Source organism: Falco punctatus (assembly GCF_963210335.1).
Source record: "Falco punctatus genome assembly, chromosome: 17".
Classification (NCBI taxonomy): Eukaryota; Metazoa; Chordata; class Aves; order Falconiformes; family Falconidae; genus Falco; species Falco punctatus.
In genome coordinates, this window is record NC_137597.1 from 4,622,962 (window position 1) to 4,643,356 (window position 20,395).

The 20,395-nt window shown below is 43.0% G+C and overlaps 1 protein-coding gene across 4 annotated transcripts in view; it reads right to left on the reverse strand.

Annotated features, from left to right (window-relative positions):
- Window positions 1-17,393, reverse strand: part of USP49 (ubiquitin specific peptidase 49) — a 34,571-nt gene extending 17,178 nt beyond the window's left edge. Inside the window, exons 1-2 of one of the 4 annotated variants that reach the window (XM_080367731.1) lie at window positions 17,269-17,387; window positions 7,532-7,615 (exon numbers count right to left, since the gene is read on the reverse strand). The gene's annotated coding sequence lies outside the window, so the exon portion shown is untranslated. Of the gene's footprint in view, window positions 1-7,531; window positions 7,616-16,370; window positions 16,417-17,268 lie in introns of all 4 variants that reach the window. The other 3 variants (XM_080367730.1, XM_080367729.1, XM_080367732.1) reach the window with 3 other exon arrangements.
- Window positions 17,394-20,395: the final 3,002 nt, after the last annotated feature.

A 20,395-nucleotide genomic window follows, 5' to 3' on the forward strand; every position in this document is an offset into this window, starting at 1 on the left:
ACATCACATGGAAGAGGCTCTCTGCAATTTCATTCTTCTGCTTTCATTTTCTGATAATCTATAAATCTGCTGATCACATGTAGCCTCTCCATCACAAGTCTTTTGTAGTGGATGACCCAACATATGGCAGAGAAAAAAAATCTGAGTTAAAAAAAAATTGAGCGAAAACGTGCACCTCCTGTGATCACTTCAATTTTGGCCACTTCGATAACCTGGTGAAAGAAGCAGGGAGGAGATGGGGGAAAAAAAAAATAAATCTGTCCTGAATTAAATTTCATTTCTAGATGATTTCTCAAACAATAAAAATGAAGTAATGAATAGCTGTCGAGTGTGAACTGCAACAAACTAAGAACTACAGAGGAAAGAAAAATAGGAAAAACCTGCATTTTGCCAAAGGCAGAAAAGATTGTACAAACATATCTATTGCAATAATTCTAGAAAGACTAAATTAACTTGCTTACACATCTACGACTACAGTACTTGAATACAACACAACGTAGCGATAGAAGGGACAGCAATAAGAGGCACAAAGTAGTTACAGATGCCACAGAGAGTGCTGGGTCTGGCATACAGAATATTTAGTTAAAAAAAAATCATTTTACAAGGGGCAAAGTTTAACACAACGAAGGCACAGCACGCCTTCCCAAAGCTCTAAGATAGGTATTGAACAGTTGCCTCTGACTGGTATGCAGAAAACCTATCTGACCAGGCTAAGAAAGCATATTTTTAGGGGCACCCAAATTATGCTAATTTACTTCAATCGCTATCTTTTTCCAGTGACATTCCTGCTAAAGATGGAATTCGTTAACAAAAAAAATCAAAGCTCTCCTGTTCTTTAACTCTTCTCTACTTCAGATTAAAACACAAGTGGCCACTTCAGAATTCATCTCCACAGAGTGATTCTGCAGTGTTGAAAAAACTATTTTAGTCGTATACTTAAACCAGTTCAAAAATCACTACACTTCTCCTTTGGGCTGTGTTCGCTCACTCACAAATCCCAGGACCTGGAAAGGCACTTTCGGAAATCCTACACTACACAAAGGACTCATTTGATCTCCTCTTTCCACATTGCAAACACCCCTTCCCACCTTCCTCTCACCTTCCTCCCTGACCTTTTTTCCCCTCTTCCTTCTTTATTTTTCTGCTCAGGTCTTGATAGCAAATTGTGGAATAATCCTGTCTAGCTTTGGTGAGACCAAGTGGCGTAGATTCCAGCTTGAAAGAGTATAGACACTATGGTAACATTGACAGCCTTCATTTACATAAAAGAATACTAATTATGTTGTATCATCAACATCTGTGATTCTGCTCACTGCCATATGCGACAGTGTTGGGAATTTAACCCTTGAGTCTCACCAGCATATCTGAGATTTGTACCATGTAACAAAAAGTGGGCCTTATAAATACAATTTTCTAGAGATCAATTAAACAGCTGCCAAGTGCAGTTGCTCACCAGCTCTGCAAGGTCTTAGGACACAACACTTTTCAAAGAACACTGAATTTATCCTCAATTTCCAAGGAAGAAGAAACAATGCTGTACGTTGCTAGTTTCAGCTGGGTAACAGGCTACAAGGAAATCAATCACACACCAGATACAGTGCATTAAAGAATCGTGTTTAACAATGAAGTAGGCTGTCAGTATATAAATTACAAGCCTTTTGTCAACTGCTTTTGCTTTTCCTGTGTGGGCCAGCAAGATTTCCTGTTTGAAAAAGGAAAGAGATTTTAACAACGCTGGTCAGTTAACAAAGCAGCTTTGTTACACCTTAATTCAGTAATTCTCAGCACAAAAGCATCTTTGATACTGCATGTGATGTTCCCCACCTGTTTCTCCTTAGGTATCTATGGATACTTCCCTTGCATATCTAAGCTCTAATACCATACACATTCGGCTGCTCTGCAAATTAGAAAGAAATGGTGTTTATTTAACCCAAACTGCTTAAATGATACATCTTTTCAACTTCCTCAAATAAGATCTCTTGCTTTTCATCAGCATGGTTTTCATGTCAAAAGCCGAGAAGGCAGAGCAGGCTGCCGGAGTATCAGCATCGCTCATGACAGCGCGCAGTAAGCTCGCCCTCCATGCACCTGGCTGCTGCGTCAGCGGAGCTTCTCCACATGAAAGATGCCTGTTACTGACTCACGTTTTTGAGCCCTTCCATTAAAAAAAAAAAAATGAAAATCGGTTCTCTCACATTATGCAACACATGTACTAAAAGGCAGCTGGAGGTTCAGCCCTGACACCCCACACTCAAACAGACTACTAAATAAGTCATCAAAAGATATGCACATGACTAAGAACAAAATTTGTTCCTCTCTTTTACATACATGAACAAATACCTTGCCACAACCTACTAGCAGGAATAAAAAGAACACTCTAACAGGAGAAATTACAAAGCTATGATTAAAGGAAAACACAAAGATGAGTCAGAACCTGTAAACAGTTGCACAAGGAGGAAAACAAACCTTGCAAAGATTACAAGGCTGCAGCTATTTAAGATACTGCAACAACTAAAGACAAGTTTATGTGGTTGATGTGACAAGCCATGAGCAACAAGAGAGTTTAATGATGGAGAATTAACACGTTACATTTTAAGGTCTTGGAAACAAACAGACCTGTTCCCCTTGCAATTACAGTGTATCAGGTTTATTTCTTGATTTGACAATTTTTCTTTTTCCATCCAGGTAGATCTCATTTTAAGAAGTATCTATAAACTCGTCCTTTCGCACATACATAGATATTTTCTTTTCCAGATAAGGGGTGGGGGAAGGAAAAGAGGGGAAGAGGAACAACTTAATCGCTCTGCATGAAGAAGAAGTACCAGAAGTGTGGAGCTGCATTGCAATGCAACGAAAGAGGAGTGAAAACTGAAATAAAATAATAGGAAATAAAATGAAAATAGTTTAGCCAATACTGTTTTAGAGACAATTTGAAAAATTCTCTTCTTGCAAATCACTCAATGTTTAAACACTGGGTTAAATCCTACTTTCTTTCCTTGCATGGCTCATAATTCTGAAAAAACTTATGGCAAGATCCTATAACAGCTTCAAGAACCAAATGCAGCAGAAACAATTTGGCTCTTGACCCTAAAAGAGTGTTAAAATAAAACACATGACTTTATTATGTTTCTTTGTACCATTGTTACACATTTGGAAACTGATTAAAGACATCTGTACAGATCTGTTGACACTAGCTACTTTCTTTTTCTAAATAAATGTGCACAAAGCAGAAAGAAAAGTTCAGGGATCAAGAAAGGTGTTAGATGTTTAGCCTTGGAAACTAGATGCATCTTTCATCTGTCCAAGAGTTGATTCCAGAACAAGTATCTTCAGTACTGACACAAACTCCTTTAGCTGCAGTCTGGAAATCATCTTTAGGGACAGGTGGGAAGCTCAGACTGAACGATTCTTTCATTCACTCCTTCCTCTCCTGGGAGTAGCGAAAGTGAAACACAGCAGCATTTCACCAGTCCGTTGGGAACTGGTACTACTTTAAATAAAGCATGTTTGCTGCTTCCCCCCCTCCTTCTCATTTTGTTTTAAAACACTGTAGGAAAAACCAATATCCTTAGATACTCTTGGTTTCCATCAAAACTACATATCCTCCACAAATATACTGCATTTGATCAAATAGGTTTAAAAACCTTGGATGCAAAAAAGCAAGCACCTTCCACTCTCCTAATAATTCATTTGTTACGTGCAGCTCTAGAGTAGAATTTCTATCCTGCTGCAAATACTCAAAAATGCAAATAAGGAGATATCAGAGAGGAATATATATCTAAAAATTGCATACAACTACTAAAAAACTTTATTCCTCTGATTATTTTAATGTACTTATTTGTGAGGAAACAATTATTCAACCAGATGTCTAACGAAAACAAGTAATCTGAGCTACACAGAAGATGGTGAAAAAAATTTCCTGCTCAAGACATTCACGTTCCTCTGCAAGCAAGAGCCGTCCGTGTACGTACTCCCAGCAAAATCCTGTATTTGCTTCTCAAAGCCACTAGCAACGGTGCTTTTTCCAACAGAAAACCTCCTGCAATTGATATTCCATTAGAGAAAAGGAATTGCTGCACGAACGAGCGAATGTCACCACACACGCTACCACGTCACAGGTACCCTCCCCTCTGTCCTCACAATGTCACTGCACGGTCCAGAACTACTCACTCAGTAACGGGAGCAAAGAACGCAGGAAAACACACAAGAAGCTCTTTCTGTTTCTCTTTCTCCAAAGAGCCAGTGGCTTGCTCAGGCAGCAATGGGTTTCCCCCTTTACTCCTCTAGTGCAAACCCTGCTGGTTTTAGACTTTCAAATTGCATCTCCAAAGAGTAACAACAGCCCTAGAGATTTTTTTTTCAATTATTCTGAAAGCATATTTTCTTGAAAACTGTCAGCTTTATATCCTACAATTGCTGGATTCCCTCTATCCAGGATGACATACTATCAAGTTAGTTACAGGCAAATTAACACAGCTGACAAAGGGAAAAAAAAAAAAAAAAAAGGAAAACACACAAGGAAGAGTTACAGATGATTCAGGATTCCGTGTTTCTTTGAAAAGGCAAGCAAAGCAAAATTAAATAGTGACTGCGAATATGTGAATAAGCCATGACTGAAAAAGACCCACAAATAAGACAGGAGACTTGAGCAGTGACAGCAAAAGTGGTCACGATCCCACCTCCCTCCTGGCCAGCCCACTCCTCGAGCATCAACCTCCCCACCCAGCCAGAGCTCTGACACACCAACATGCTCCACCTGAATGCAAAGCTTACCAAACCCTGAAACATCCCACTCGCACGTGCCTGGAAGGTGGCCGGTGTCCTGCAGGAGTCATAACAAGCTCAAAGGACTTCAGCTGGCTTCAGCCGTTCAGTACAGGCGCTGGAGGACCCCACACACCCCACCATGCTCTTGACTCTGAAGCTATAATCACAAAGGAGCCTGACGAAAATGTGACTTTCCTGCCAACTTCCACAGCAAGTTCTGTTTTACTAACTCCTTTAAGTTAATTATAACTATGTCAATGTTGAACTGTTTCTGGGAGCTCACACTGTGCTGTAAAAAAATTTGCTCTAGGCTCATACCCAGAATCTCAGGAATCAGTTTTCAAATAGTCAGTCATTGCAAAAAAAAAAAAAACGCCAAACCAACCAAACCCCAAAACCTCAAAAAACCCAAAGTACTCAAAAGCACGAGGATTAAGAAAATCCTATTTCCTGCACTGGCATCCTCAATGGGACTAAACGTGACTTCTGCAGGACTTGGTTCTCTGAATCATCTTGGGAAGCAACATGAAAGTTGGTGGGTGTTGGTCTGTATCTTATTTTAGAGTACAACAAAGAGCACAGACACTACAATGTATTGACTGCAATTAGCTTCAAACATTTCATACTCAACAGCAAAAACCCCAAGGTTTCACCAGGCCCCAATTTTTCCCTAACACTAACCCACCTGCAAAAACTGCTCACCCTCCCTATGAAGTTCAGTTCACAGATTCAGGGGGATAACTGAGAGAAGACAAGCAATTGCTTCATGTTTTGCATCAGCTGACAGATGTAAATGTCCCAAACCTATGAATTAGAGGTGTTAAGATCCCATTACCACAATGCACAGGCAGCTACAAGTAGGAGAAGGGGGGTGGGGTGCGGGGGGGAGACATTTACAGGCTAGCAATCTAACCGCCAAATTAATCAGATAAATTGCTCAAGCTGAATTCAGTGCTCAGGGAATGGAGCCCCAGGCAAGGAGCAAGGATGAAAAAACTTCTCTTTTTCCTGAAACTCTGGAATTTTGAGTACTTTAGAAAAAAGTTTTAACATCTCCGAGACTGCTTTAAATATGACCGGTGGACTTAGATTTAAGGCCTCACATAAACTGAAACGTGCTGTTAACCTGTCCATACTGATCAAAACTGGAAAAAACGTGCAAAGTTCCCCAGTCCCTATTCCTAAAGCTAGTCAATGCCTGGAACAGATAAAATAACCTCATCCTACCTTTTTTTTTGCTGTTACAGCTTACTGTGTGTGGTGATCTGGTTTAGCTATACTATCCAAACCAACCTTTCTGCAGATAAATGCTCTCTCTACTTACCAGAGAGGCTTGCTGGCAAACTCCAAGAAGTCAGAAAAACCACCAAACTCCTTTTGTTTGGTTAGAATAAATTTATGACTAAAACAAAAGACTTCACACTGCCTGCATCCTCAAAGAGCAATAATTCATACTTTATACAGGCCAACAAATAGTTGCAAATGTGCATGTGTCTTTTATCCACATTCTTTCCCGATGAAGATCCTCTTAAACAAGAGAGTGTTCAGCCGGAATGGATCCAGCAGTTTATGATTTGAAAATAATCACAGAAAGGCAAAAAGAAGGTTAAATTCTTCGGTTCACAAAGCATTTTAATACAGCCTTCCTTAGAAACTAGCTATTCCATTATTTACACTGGCATTCAAATTCTCCAGCCATGCAAGTTTAAACTTGGAAGTTTTTAAAATTTAAAGTATTTTAAAGATGAAATATGAATATTCTTATTAAGCTAAACTCACACTGTTTCTCACCTAAGTGCAAAAGATGAATAAAAATAAGTGACTAAAACCTCAGGTAAAGCCCCTGGCTACCTGTATTCTCAATTTTCACCTTCCGACCTTAGCTTTAACAGTAACTTTTCAATATGCAACACAACCAATACTATTTATTCTTTAAGGTCACTGTAAGACAAACAAACAGAGATACACGTCCTACAGTTCCCTGAAAATGTGGTAAGTTACTATATAATGACCCTGGATGTTAAAAAGCATTATTAAAATGCTATATACTTCTTAGTTCATGGCCTTCTAGAAGTTAATGTTTCTTCATTTATTGCAACACATAAAATCCTGCCCTCCCCTTTCTTTTCATAGGCTTCCGAGTTTTATATTTGGTTTGGCTTTTTGAAGTGTTAATAAGCTAGGAAACACGATATAGAAGCGCTGTATAAAAGAGGCACTTGCTCTACATTAAAACAACTCACAGCATTTCCTCTAGTCCTAGTGAACCATTCCAAAAGGGAAAGAGTCAACGCAGTAATTCCACTGGTACTTACAACTGTAGAAGCCTGAAGCAATTACAGTAAACGCACACAATTTGACTTACCAAACAGGAAAAAATGTTTTGCATTAGGACAGTCTGAAAGTAGATGCTAACTGCCCAATATAAAGTAATAATTTCACTTTATGGGTCAAGCAACCAGCTTTATAGAATCCATGAATTCCCAATGAATTCTATTTCCATAGTTGTGCCAACATCAGGGACGTGCCATAGTGTTTTAAAGTCTTTCTACACATTTGCCCCCGAACATTGCCCCTGAAAACCCTCTCTGCCAGCGCAGACAGTAAAAGAGCTTTAATGGGTGCAAAATTAGTGGCAGATGTAGCCATCAGAGTGCTACATCAATATCCACTATCTGCAAATTCAGTTTTTTATACCACACCATCCCCAAACTGGTGGGATTCATACTAAACTGATGTCTGTTTTAATTCCTTTCACACTTACCACTGCCCAATTCGGCACGCATTCAGGTTTAGTAAGACTGCTCAAATGGATAGTGTACGTGCTTATGTATTCACGGGTCAGGACCTGCGCACAAGTGAACAAGGCAGTTTAAGAATAATTAACAAGGTACATGTTAAACAAAACAAGCCATGTTATATTTCAACGTGGCCTAACAAAGCAGGAATAGAGGAGATGATCTTCTTGTGTCCCTACTTTCCCTGCCTTATTATTCCTTTTAATTGTGGCCTACTACAATGCAGCCAAAAAGCAACATTTTTTCAGAATGCCAAAACCATTATTTCTTTTGACCATGCTTTTGAAGCATCATTTTTTACATTCAGCGTATATCACATTTATCATCAACTGTCACGTAAACAACACATTCAGAGTTGAGGTTCACAGCAACAGTTCAGACGTTATGCATTAAAAACATTAAAAGCCACACTCAACATCTGCTAGGGAAGATTCTACACAATTTCCACCTGCCTTCACAATAACATCAACAAAATTAAACATAACTTTCCACTGCTGGCAAAGAGCTTCATTTAGCAAGGTCAGAACCGGTTACATCTTGACTGATAGTACCTTGCTCCGTTCCCCCCTCATTTGCAAAAACTGATTACTCTTGATCAAAAGACACGCAATTTTAATAGAACAAACCAGACCCAAAGCCTTTCACTGCACAGGTACGAGGTGAAGTTTTCTAGCTCCAGCACATCAGAAAATCCTCTTGCTGCTGCTCAGGCACACAAAACTGCCGGCTGCAGCAGAGATCAATTTAACAGCCCTGGTACCCAGCAGCAGACTAACAGCCTCTTCGAGAATCTCTTTGTGACAGACACAAAGACGGATTATACCAGAGAGTGAATACTTGTTAAGTTATGGGTAGTCCTCTGCTGTTCTTCCTCCCCCATTTTAATTCATATTCATCTTGGCAAAATCTTAGACAGACTATTAACTAATCTAAAACAACATCACAGCTGATACAACACATAAAGCAATCAGTCAAATGAACATGTCAGTGCCATCTACTGAAGCAATAAAGAACAAGACAACCCCAGCAGGCTGTGGCTTATTATCTTCACAGCCATAATGAATAGGCAAATAGTATTAAATGTAAGTACAGTATTCCACAGTCACATTTTGCTATGTTTTAAGCAGGAAAGGTGCCTTCGATACGTTTGAGGAGCAGAGATTACAACAAGATGAAAATAACGAAGGGTTTCGGCACACCTCTCCATCATTTTCTTTTCCTTCACTTGCCAATCAACCACTCCGAGGTCTTTTAAAACCCCAAGCAAGTGAAACTGAACAGCAGCTAGAAAATTGTCTATGGGTTTTAATAAACGCTGTTGACTGGTAAACAGAGTAAATCACAGCGACCAATTTATTCAAATGCAGCAAGGACTTCTGTCTTTTTATTTGTCTAACCAACAAAAACCAGACATCAGCACAAGATGCTCAACAGTATTTGTCCGTATAAGACCCATAAGCATGCCCACACCCCTGTACGGGAGGGTGCTGCCATGTCCTCAGCTCTAGGAGCAGCAAACGATCTGAGCCAGCCTTCCCTTGGGCTGCTGGGCTCGACCAAGGTCTTCTCCGTTTTCTTGTCAACAAAGAATTAAGAGATTTACATGTCCCCTTCCTCTGCTCAATTGATGTGCCTGTTTTGTGCCTGCGTAAAAACCTGTACAGCAAACCCTCCTCTTGCTAGGTGTGCAAAAGGAGATCTAAAAAGTAGCACTAATAACACTAAAGAAGAGTATTTTCAGCCTCAACCTTCCCTACATCCAGCCTGCCAGCTGACACACAAGCTTCTATTCTCTGGTACGTAAGGAACAATTTCACTTGCTCAAATGCACCTTCCCCACCGGAATTATTCCTAATTTGCATATTATGAATCCTGTTCTGGCTGAAATCCTTTTTGAGAAATTACAGGCAATATCTGAGTAGTGCCTTTGTCCTCACCACAACATAGCGACGTAACAGAACGAGGTAGGAAATGGGAACTTGATTTGCAAAATATCAGGTTGTTAATCTTCCTTAAGAACTGAAGATCAACTCAGGCCCAATTCTATAGCATCTGTTATTTTAATAAGTTATCCTACTAAGAGGTTAGAGTTCATCACATCAATTTGTCTTGAGACAAAACGACAACAGAACAAGCAAAGAGAAGAGGGAGAGGTGAATTTGGTTTTGACGCCACAAACCTGTGCCTCAAAAAGCTAGTCCTAAAACCTTCCAACGCTACAATAAACGGGATATTATCTTTCTTACACACTGACTCACTCACTTCCACAGTGTCCAAAAACTGCGGGTTAAGGCAGGTCAGGCAGCCACACTACTGAACCATCCTGAAAAGTTCAGAAAAAAAAGAGCAGTGCAAATGTCAAAGCAGAATTTTTCAGTCTACCTTTGAAAAACACTTGCTATTTTCACAATCGCAAATATTACATTTTCTCAAAATAAACTAACTCTTGTGAGAATGATCTTCATCCTTGCTCTCATTCAGGTGAATTAACTATTCTTAGTTAAACAGATTTGCTTCTAGTCTTAGTCTGATGACAGATTAACTCATGACTGGTAGGATTATAGACTTACCTCTGGAACTAAATCACTTTTGAATCTGAGTTACAGCTATTAGTTCTTTAAAGCTTAGCTGAACAGCTTTTAGTACCTCCTTTGTATTTTTGAAAGAATGATTAAACATCATTAAATCCAAACTAAGGGCTCTTTCTCACAACTCCAGTGAATAAACAGTTTGCTGATTTAACTTTTTCTTTTTTTTAAAGAACAGCAGAGTTTTACATGGATTTTTTCCCAGAACGATTAATAAGTCTAAAATACTTGTCCTTAAAATTAAAACACCGTTTTCATGTTTGTGTGGGTTTTAAGCACATCAAAAAACCCCAGCCCTTTTTTCTCCTTAGAGAGAAACAGCTACCCAGATCAACCTGCTCCTTTGTACCCAGTGTGATGCTTCTGTTCCCATTACATTTCTCCAGGTGCCAAAACCACCACCAATTCCAGAGACAAGCAGCGAAGCTCTCCCATACAGCAGCAATCATACATTTAAGCATGGTGTGTTCTTACATGAAATATTCCAAATATGACGCTGACCATTTCCATGCCATCAGCAGTTATACTACACACCAACAAAGTTAACACAGAAGAAGCCGCTACGCAGGTATCTGAAGAGGCATCCTTTCATGTCCTGCTCCTGACATTCCCTTCGGCAGCATCAGTAGGGAAAGCAAGGAGCAGTCTTTCCCCATACTTTTGTTTCTTGGCAGAGGGTGGAGATCTTTAGCCATCACTCTCCCCATTTAATTAGATGGGAGCCAGCTTGATTCAACGAGCTGCTTTAATTCATTGCCTTTGCCTTCTGTGTTTCCATGAGGGGAGATAATGATGGGACAGGGAGGAAAGAAAGTTTCCCCTAAGAAGCAAAACCAAAACCACCCTGCAACTACTAACGAAGGTCACTGGGTGGAAGAGCTGGAGGCATCACTCCTCCAGGAGCGTGACACTGAAATTATACAGTTTAGTTGCACTCTGACAGCTACAGGCAACAGATCTCCTTGGTTCCCCAGCCCAAGCAGCCAACCGCCGATTTACATCCCCATCAGATGACGTGTTTTTCTTTTTAAGTAACACACAATCCAAGTTTCTGTTAATTCATCTTTAAGCAGCCCTCTGGATCACACTACAGCTGCAATCTCCAAACCAGAACGTATCGTTTTTCACTGTTAATGACTGGAAAACCCATAAGCACCCAAAAGCAAATCATGTTGTCTGGTTCTAGCAAGACATCTATAGATACATGCAATACACGTCTGTCTAAACCAATCCTTAGATCTCTGCCTCCACCCAGAAAAACCAACTATTGTCACGTATTAAAACTCCACAGCCAACATAAATGCAATCCCCAATTAGTCAAAGACATTAGCTCCTCATTTCACCAAGCTACGCAGATCTGCAGGGGCGGGGGGGGGGCAGGCATTCATGCTGAACTGCATTTGCTAAAGTTTAGCGTATGAAAAAAATCATTTGTCCTGATCAACTATAGTTCAATATTTATGCAGATAACGTTCAAGCTAGAAGTCAGCCACAAATCTCTGTATCTTCTTAATACACAAGGCACTTGTTATTCAGCTGGAACACATTTAATATACAACATAATGTGAGATTCTAAACTATCTAACATTAGTGAGTAAAGTTAGCTTCAGCACCAGGCAAGAGACGAAATGGGTCCCCATCACACCAAAAGAAAGAAAGGATTTAATATAAAATACAGTTTCTCTGTTTGAAGAAAAGGAAAGCACGCTTGTGACAAACTTACTGGAACGGAGTCAGGCTTAAAGACACTGATCCTTTCCAGGAAAGTGGGGAACAAAGCCGCAGCAGTACAGAAACACAAGCCAGCATTGACTGCCCTTCTTAGGATACTCTTAGTATTTCCAGCTAAAAGCTACTTATCGCTTCATCTGCATACCCACCTAGCCAGGCTGCAAAGACCCTCCTCCTGTACCGTTTTTATTTAAAGTTCAAAACCTTGAATTGTCTTCAGAGGCTTTTCATAGCATGAGAGAGAGGGACAGAATGTAATTATAGGACAGTATTTCTTAATCAAATCTAAGCCGCCCACTGAAAGTGAATGGGAAAATATGGTTGCAAGGCAATGCTTCTCAATCAAGTGGACGGATTTGCTTTTCAGAGCGAATAAGGGAATGGAGCTGTGGTCACCATTTCTTAATCAGCTCAGCTGATGTCCTATAGAAGATCTCAATGGAGGAACACAGCTGTGGCCCATAACTCTTGACTTGATCTTCCATGGTTTGACTGAAAAGCCTGAAAAGAACATAAATGCACTAAAGCTTTTCTCCATTAAATTGGTTCTTTCAAAACCGTCACTGGCTTCACCAGGGGTGTGTGTTTGTAGTTTCTTTTTCAGTATGCTTAGTTAGAGGTTGAGTGTAAAAGTTTTTGTGACATATACTACACAACAAAGTATACTATAATAGGCCAAACTATTATTTTCTTTTAAAGACCAAAATGGAGCAAGTTATTTAGTAATTCCAACCTTCTGCAGGGATTCCTGTGTCTGAGTATGTGATTTTTGCTCTGGCTAAAGCACCCTTTTGCATTTCAGCTAGCAAAGTTACAAAACGTTGAAAAAGCATCTCCTTAGATTTTTTTTTTTTTAAAGAGTACATTCGTCATGACTGACATGTTACGGAGGATAGATTTCAAATGCACTCATACTAACTTTGAGCTGTCAGATTCACACATTCAAGTTTTCTGTCTTCATTTGAAAATGCGGCTGAATTATACAGCCAAGGCAGCGAGGTAAGAAAGCAAGTGTGCGCACTGTGGGGAGGAACAAGGAAAAAAACCTGTTTTTCAGATAGCTGCCTGTATTTTTCTTCTACTTTCTCAGTAAAGTTCTTAAAAGGACAACCTTCTCAGTGAATTACATTATAATTACCGAATTAAAGGAACCTACCTAGTGAGCCTTCTTTAAAAAAATCTCAAGGTATGCCCCAAAAAGTTTGCCATTTTTTGAGATTTCATACTGATCTTTGTAATGTATTGGAGGTATAATAGTTAATGTGCACTCATCACCATCTCGTAAGCAAAAAGCTAATTAACAACACTTAGCACAAAGCAGCCAAGTCTATTTTTTCTACCTATGTTACATCTGTAAAGATACTAACTCACTTCTTAACCTGCTGCAAAAAAAGGGATTTTTTTCCTTTCAAAACCTGCAGAATGCAGTGTAATAGAGTGCGCATTTTAATCTGCATTTTCCTCAATACATGATGATACGTATTACCGCAAATATACAAATAATTAGATTTAGAGCACTTAGAAATTATTTCCCTGCAACGCTGGCAAAGGACAGAATCTCCACCTCCATTTTTACCTTCTCTCCCCTTACTCCCACTTTAATCTTTTTTGTTTCAGTGGCATGTTATAGCTGCTCCGTAGCTCTGCTGCCAGTTACGTGATGAAGCCTGCATGCTGGGGCTGTAATTCAATGGCTCACAAGCCACATACGACTTAACAGCCTCGCATGAGCCATCTTTGATCTAAAGTCTAATAAAAACAAAAGTGAAGAGCATTAGCATTGGTGTACACGGAGATGCGAACAAACAACTGAGACATTCTGATCTATACATCGGGTTTTGAAATGGTAGTGGTTCCTGTTAAACAGTTTGTTGAATTTGCTCAGTATACTCCAGAGCAATGATTTGTTAAGGGTTTCATGCTAACGAGGATGGTCTTCCATTCACTGACACTGAAGGGGGGGGGGGGGGGGGGGGGAGCTTTTTTCTATACAACCTACCCGCATCAACTCAACAGCCTGTTCCTTGTGGTTAAGTGTTTAGGAAAGGTGAAGTGTTTATACACTGAGCAATTAACAACAGGCTGCTGAGAGGAGAACATCTCTGAAGGTTTCATTCCCCAAAGGGAAAAAAAAAAACACACACCAAACCAACAACAAAACCAACCCTTGATGAAATATTCAAGATGAAACCCACAAAGGTTGTTAAACAAAGTGAGAAACTTCCAGTGTTTCTCACCCACTGGAGAGGATTCCTACAAAAATAAAGGATTGGGGGGATCTTTGGGAGCACGTCCCACCATGCAGCTCCGAGCGAGCTGTCGCTAGAACTACCCCAGCTTCCTTCTCCCCCATTTTGATCTGAATTGCTACGCCCAGTTATAGGCAAAGTTTTCAAAGAACTTATCTTAGTATCTCTCTAATAATTTCCAATGAGCAATTTCAAAACAACCTTAGTTTTGTTTTGACTCAGAGCTGAAGTCAACTTCAGAAACCCTTTCACACTTCCCCAAAGCAAAAAATGCATGTGAAAGAATTCACACAGACCTTGTAAGACAGAAACTGAATTTTGTAGTATTTTCATTTGTTAGCTATTTTAAAACTATCCACTAACATCTTCTAAGGGCTGAGAAAACACTAAATTTCACTTTATGAGTCCCAGCAGAAGTCCTAAGAAATTTCAGTATAAAAATAGCTAATGAAAGAAAAAAAAAAAGGCCAATAAAAATAGGATTTTGAAAGACATTCATAATTTATACCACCTTTGCCACCAGAGAAAGTGATTCTCGTCACTTGTACTTAGGAGCTGAGACAAAACAGTAACTACTGTCAAAAAAACCCAATTAACAAGTAAGTGTATTTTAGGACTGAAGGAAACAACCTGTGATGTCTGATGTGGACAGAATGCTGCAAACAAGCAAACACCAAGCAAAGGATTACGATTAGTCACAAGAAATCCACTGCAGCAAAAAGCTGCACTCAAGGCTTTCACACTCAGAAGCAGAGAGGTGATACACCAAGCTAAACGTGCCCTTTTTTTTCCCCGTCAGCAGTATTTCCATGATTAACTACAACACACGAAAGATAGATTCTTTGCCATTCCCTTGGAGTTTACCAATCCAAATACAAATCAGACCAAGCGCTGTTTCATTTTGCAAGCCGCAGCACATAAGGCTTATTCACAATTTCTCCATTCTTACAGGCCTTCAGCGTGTCTTGTTGACCACAAGGCTTTGTACCACATGCAATCTGAATCTCCGCGGGAACTGCAGCGACAGATTCTTTACTAACGATCTTTGGACACACAACAGCTAAATAAATCCCCAGTTTTGACTTACTAGCTGTAACAGTCTATAAACCGTTGCATATGCGACTATTGTTAAGCCCTGCTCCTGAATAAGCAAAATTCTTTGTAACAAACAGAACTTGCGCAAGACCCAAGAATTATTCCAGACCTGAAAAGCTGCCAACTTCAAAACACCCTTTTCACTTGAAGTCAGCTCATATTAATAGGGAGAATGATTAGGGGGAAAATAAACAAGCATTTACCATTTGCAGCCTGGTGTTTGAAAGCACGCCTAGCTCAGAGACTTCAAATGCTGCTCATGTTTGGCACATAATTTTCAAATATTTGCACCTAACCTATTTTCAAAGCAATTAAAACCAACACCAAATGCTTTCGCTGACCTCTCTTTTTTTTTTTTTAACATCATACCAACATATCTGACAATTGTTAAACAACAGCAACCCCCAAGCATAGCTGCCAAAGGCAGAGCAGCAAAAAATCAGCGCAACAGCCCTACATTTACTGCTGGCTATAGACAGGGTGCAACTCCAGATACTTCTGGCAAGAGCGACACTCATTTAATCCAAGGGCAAGTTTAATCTACAGCGTTCACACCCACACAAGAGTTTTTATATTCACAATTCCACAGATTTACCCACTTGCATCCTCCCCACTCCTGCAGCTCTTGCTCCTGTCCTCGTTCTCATGTCCCAGCCACGCGTTTCCTTTTCTTGAGCAGCAGCTTGGATCTCATCCCCACCAACAGCACCCCTTCCTCCCCCTTCCTGACACCTTATTTTTGCTTCCAGTCCCACCTCCCTATCATCCCTTTTAATCTGGTCCCTATTTTTTGCCTTGCCTTCACACCAGAATGGTTGATATTACTTCAGGAGAAGCTCCCACTGAAGTCAATTAGAGTTTTGCTGGAGCTGAGGAATCCGCAGCGCCTATCACATCTTTCACCGCACGCTCCTCAGCTTCCAGCCAGCATCTCCTCTGAAGCAACAGTGGATAAAAGGACCAAATTTCAAAACATTTCGCACCAGACGAGCACAGCGACTTCAAGAGCTCGCAGCATCCTTCCCTGACTAAAAGTACAAGTGTAGCTCTGAAAAGCAAAGACACTTTTCCCACCTCCCTCAATGTATTTCAAAATAACGGGGTGCTTTCATCACGCGTCCGTATTCTCCCGCTGGCCGTACCTGCAGATCGGGAGCTGTTCTGACACACGGATCGTGCTTCTTTTTCCTACGTACAATTGCACGTAACACAATTAGCAGGCACGTTTCCTAAAATAAGCAGCTTTCCTACAACCGACTCCCGTCCGCGGGGGCTTACAGGCACAAGCAGTTATTTTCTTGGGCTATCTGAGCGTTCCCCGGGGGGGGGGGATATAAAATGCTGCGACCCCCTCGGCTTCCAGGGATGTTTAAAGCAAGATTTTAAAGCACACTTTGCTCCCCGAGGCAGGACCTAAACCCGAGGTGCCCCCCCCCCAGCCCCCCCGTTAACTTCTGCTCCTGACCTTTGCAGGCAGGCAAGGCACAAGACCCACACAGATTTTTTTTTTTTATTTTTTTTAAAAAATAAACAGGAATCGGCACGGATTTTCCTCAGTTTTGTGTCCTCTCCCCCACTCCAGCACAGCACGGAGAGACTGAGGGCAGTTTTAGGGAGCTCTCCCCCTCAGCAGTAAGGCCACGGCCCGCGGCGGGACGCGACCCCCGGTGCTGTGCGACACCCCTCGCCTCCCCCCCCCGGGAGGGCCCGATCCTGGGGGGGTGAAGAGGGGCGCTCCCGCAGCTCCCGCGCCTCAACAAAGGGAAAGTTGCGGGGCCGGGGAGGCCGGCGCGGGGCTCCCGCCCGCAGACAAAGGCGGCGGCCGCCGGGGCGAGGGGGGGGGTCGCGGGCCGCCTCAGCCCCCCCGCGCCCCCCAACCGCACAGTGGGGGCCTTAAAGGGGGGTGTGTATGTGTGTGGCGGAGGAGGGGGAGCTAAAGCCCCCCTCACCCCCGCCTCACAGCGGGGTGACCCCCTCAGCCCCCCCGCCCCTCTCGCCCCCTCAGCTCGCCGCCCCCCCCCCCCCGGCCCCTTTATTTACCGCCATCATCAGCACGCGCGAGCTGTCACCCAGCGCCAGACACCCCAACGGCCGCTGGCCACGCCCCCTACCCGCCCATTGGCCGCCCGCCGCGGCCCGCCCCGCCTCGCCATTGGCTGGAGAGCACGCCACACAGCGCTCTTGCCCTCCCCCTCGGCCCGCGCCGCCAGCCAGCGCCGCTGCTTACGCCAATTCCGTAAAGCCGAGCTTGGCACTAAAGGTGCGGCTGGCGCACCGACGGACGCCCTTTGCGTAGCCTACGCAGCCGCAGGCAGAGCTCTGGCGAAGCTTACGAGCTTCGCGTAGCCGCTAGGGAGAGCTCTTCAATGGCTCACGGTCGAGTAGCGGGAGGGCAGAGCCGAGAGGCGGGGACTGCCCGGCCCCGGCCCCGGCCGGTGACGTACCAGGCTTTGTGAATCCCAGGCTGAAGTTTGGTTGAGTCACAGGAGGGTAAATAAGGATGTTTCGGAGACAAAGAGACTCTTAAAGGGGCAGCGCGGGACGTGGCGCGTTCCCGCGGGTCCCCTGAGGTGGCTGCGGGGCGTGGGAGATACCCCACGGGGCCCCTGAGGTAACAGGGGGAGGAGGACACCCCACAGGACCCCTGAGGTGGCTGAGGGGTGGGAGGTACCCCACAGGGCCCCTGAGGTGACTGGGGGAGGGGGGAAACCCACACAACCCCAGAGGTGATTGAGGGGGGGCACCCCACAGGACCCCTGAAGTGACTTGGGGGGGGCGAACCCACACAACCCCAGAGGTGATTGAGGGGGGCACCCCACAGGGCCCCTGAGGTGGCTGGGGGGGCACCCCACAGGGCCACGGATGGCACACAGACAAGGGCCCCTGAGCCATACTGGCCTTTGCCAGAGGTCACTCAAAAGGCCCCTAGGTCACACGCTCATCGCCACAATGCAGGAGCCATGAGGGGATGAAAACGCATTTTATTAGAGACAAAGGGTCTCAGCACTGGGGCCGGGGGGAGACGCCTGTCACCAGCAAGGGGCAGCCATGCTTGGGAGTCACCCGCACCCACTGGGACAACTCACTGGGACAACTCACAGTTCAGAGGGACCATCAGGGACCTGCCAGGGAGTGCTGAATCCTGCTCTCCAGTCAGCGCTGAGCCAGGACAAGGCTGCAAGCAAGGCGTTGTGGACTATGCAGCACTGATGACATGAAGCACAGGTCAGCAGTGTCACAGACACGATTCCTTTGCACAAGACCAAATGTTACCCCTTGGTCTTGTCCCAGTAAGTTTTGAGGCAAAGCACTGCAATTTACTGCGACAGTTAGGAGCCTGCTTTCTTCTGCCAGAACAGGACACTCCACAGCCTTGTGGTCTCCTTGTGAGCTCCTTCACCAGCCAAGCTTTCCACAAATTCCACTTCCTGTGAGCTTTGCTGTCCCTTCTCTACACCCTCCCTTTCTGACCAGTGCCTGGTCTGTTCTGAACCCGTACCTGCACAGAAATCCAGTCACACACCTCTCAACTCAACAGCTCCCCACTGCAATGAGCCCTCAGTCTGCAGTGTCTGCTAAGAATTAAAACTGAAGATTAGTAAGGCTCTTACGTCCTCACTCTCTTTGTAAAGCTTAGCAGGGTGCAGCTGCTATGTAAGTACTTCCTTATAAAAAATGCCACAGCACAAAACAGAACAAAAGCCAGCAGCATCCCCAGGGTGGCAGTGAGACTTGGACTCTCTGCTACCGAAGTGTTAGTGACCCCAGTAACATCACCCAGCCTCTACTTAGAGCTAGGAGGGGGGAAAGCTGTAACGATGCAAGGGTGAGACCCCCATCCCCAAGATCCTCAGTCCCCTGTACGTCAGGCTTCAACTCATGGAAAGCAACAACACTGCCAGGGATTTTGAAAGGTGTAGAAGCAGAAAATAGGATCCACAGTGGTACAGGACTACAGCTTGGCCACCTCTCCCTCTAGATCTTGCGTTCTCTGCAAAAACACTGGGGAGCAACAGGAAAACAACCTTCCAGACCATGCCCTGACAGGCAAAATTAGGGTGGTTTTCAATTACACTGGCTCAATCCATTAATGTAACACAATTGAAAGCCCCCTGAAGACTTGTTAAGATGCAGACCAGCATGTTCGAAGCCATGTTAACCTGCCATACTGATGCTGGGGGGGCCAGAATAAGGAGGATTACTGCAGCTAATAAGATTGAAAACCAGTCATTTTGTCCATCAAGAAAGCAAAAAGCCCCAGAGTAAAAGGAGCCCCTCATGTGGGGCAGCTGATCCCCTTGCTCACCGAATGCAGTTACAGCAACAGACATTTTTGCTAAGACATAAAGGGCTAAATCCTACCCATCTTTACACACGTGGAAACCTACTGACGTCAGCGGCTGTAATGGTGTAATTGAAGGCAGAATGTAGCTCGAGGGGTCCCATTTTATTACTCTAGGAACAGTACAATGTATTAATAAAAGCACAGAAGTCCCCAGAGATTCCAGCACACATTTTATGTTTTTTAGACGTGACCAGAGTTTTGACATCTCTGGTTACAGAACGCATCTTTTGGGAATTAATAAAGCATTAGCAATATTCAGCATGACTAATCTGATCATTAAATGGTTTTTTTTTTTAACCTTAAGACCTAAAATGGGAAGCAGAACAGAAATAACTATCCTTACAAAGACTACAGTTTGTTTTCTTAAGTTTTCCCAGCCGCACTTAACTGTGTGGAACGACAGCAGGTCAGATTCTCACTGAATTTTCATCACTGGAAATTAATAGTCCCACTGAAGTCAGCACACATGTCATGAACTTGAGCTAAGAGTTGCTAAAATTCAGTGCATTCAGCATGCTGGAACTTCTAACACACTTATGGTACATTATGCCATTTATTATGGCTCATTAACCAGATCTTTCTGGACCCAGTACCAATTAAATTTATTAAATGCCCACACTAAAAGCTCTAGGCACTTGAATAGTTAATTAGGTTTACAGGTATAAATGCTAATCACAAAGAGATCACATCTAAATAACTAGTTCTCCACCAGACAGCAAATTAAGTAACAAACCAGCTTCTCTTCCCCCACTGCTTCAGAAGGAAAAATCCATTTAGGAGAAATCTATTTCTGTTTTACTCACTCTTCAGACTCTTCAAGAC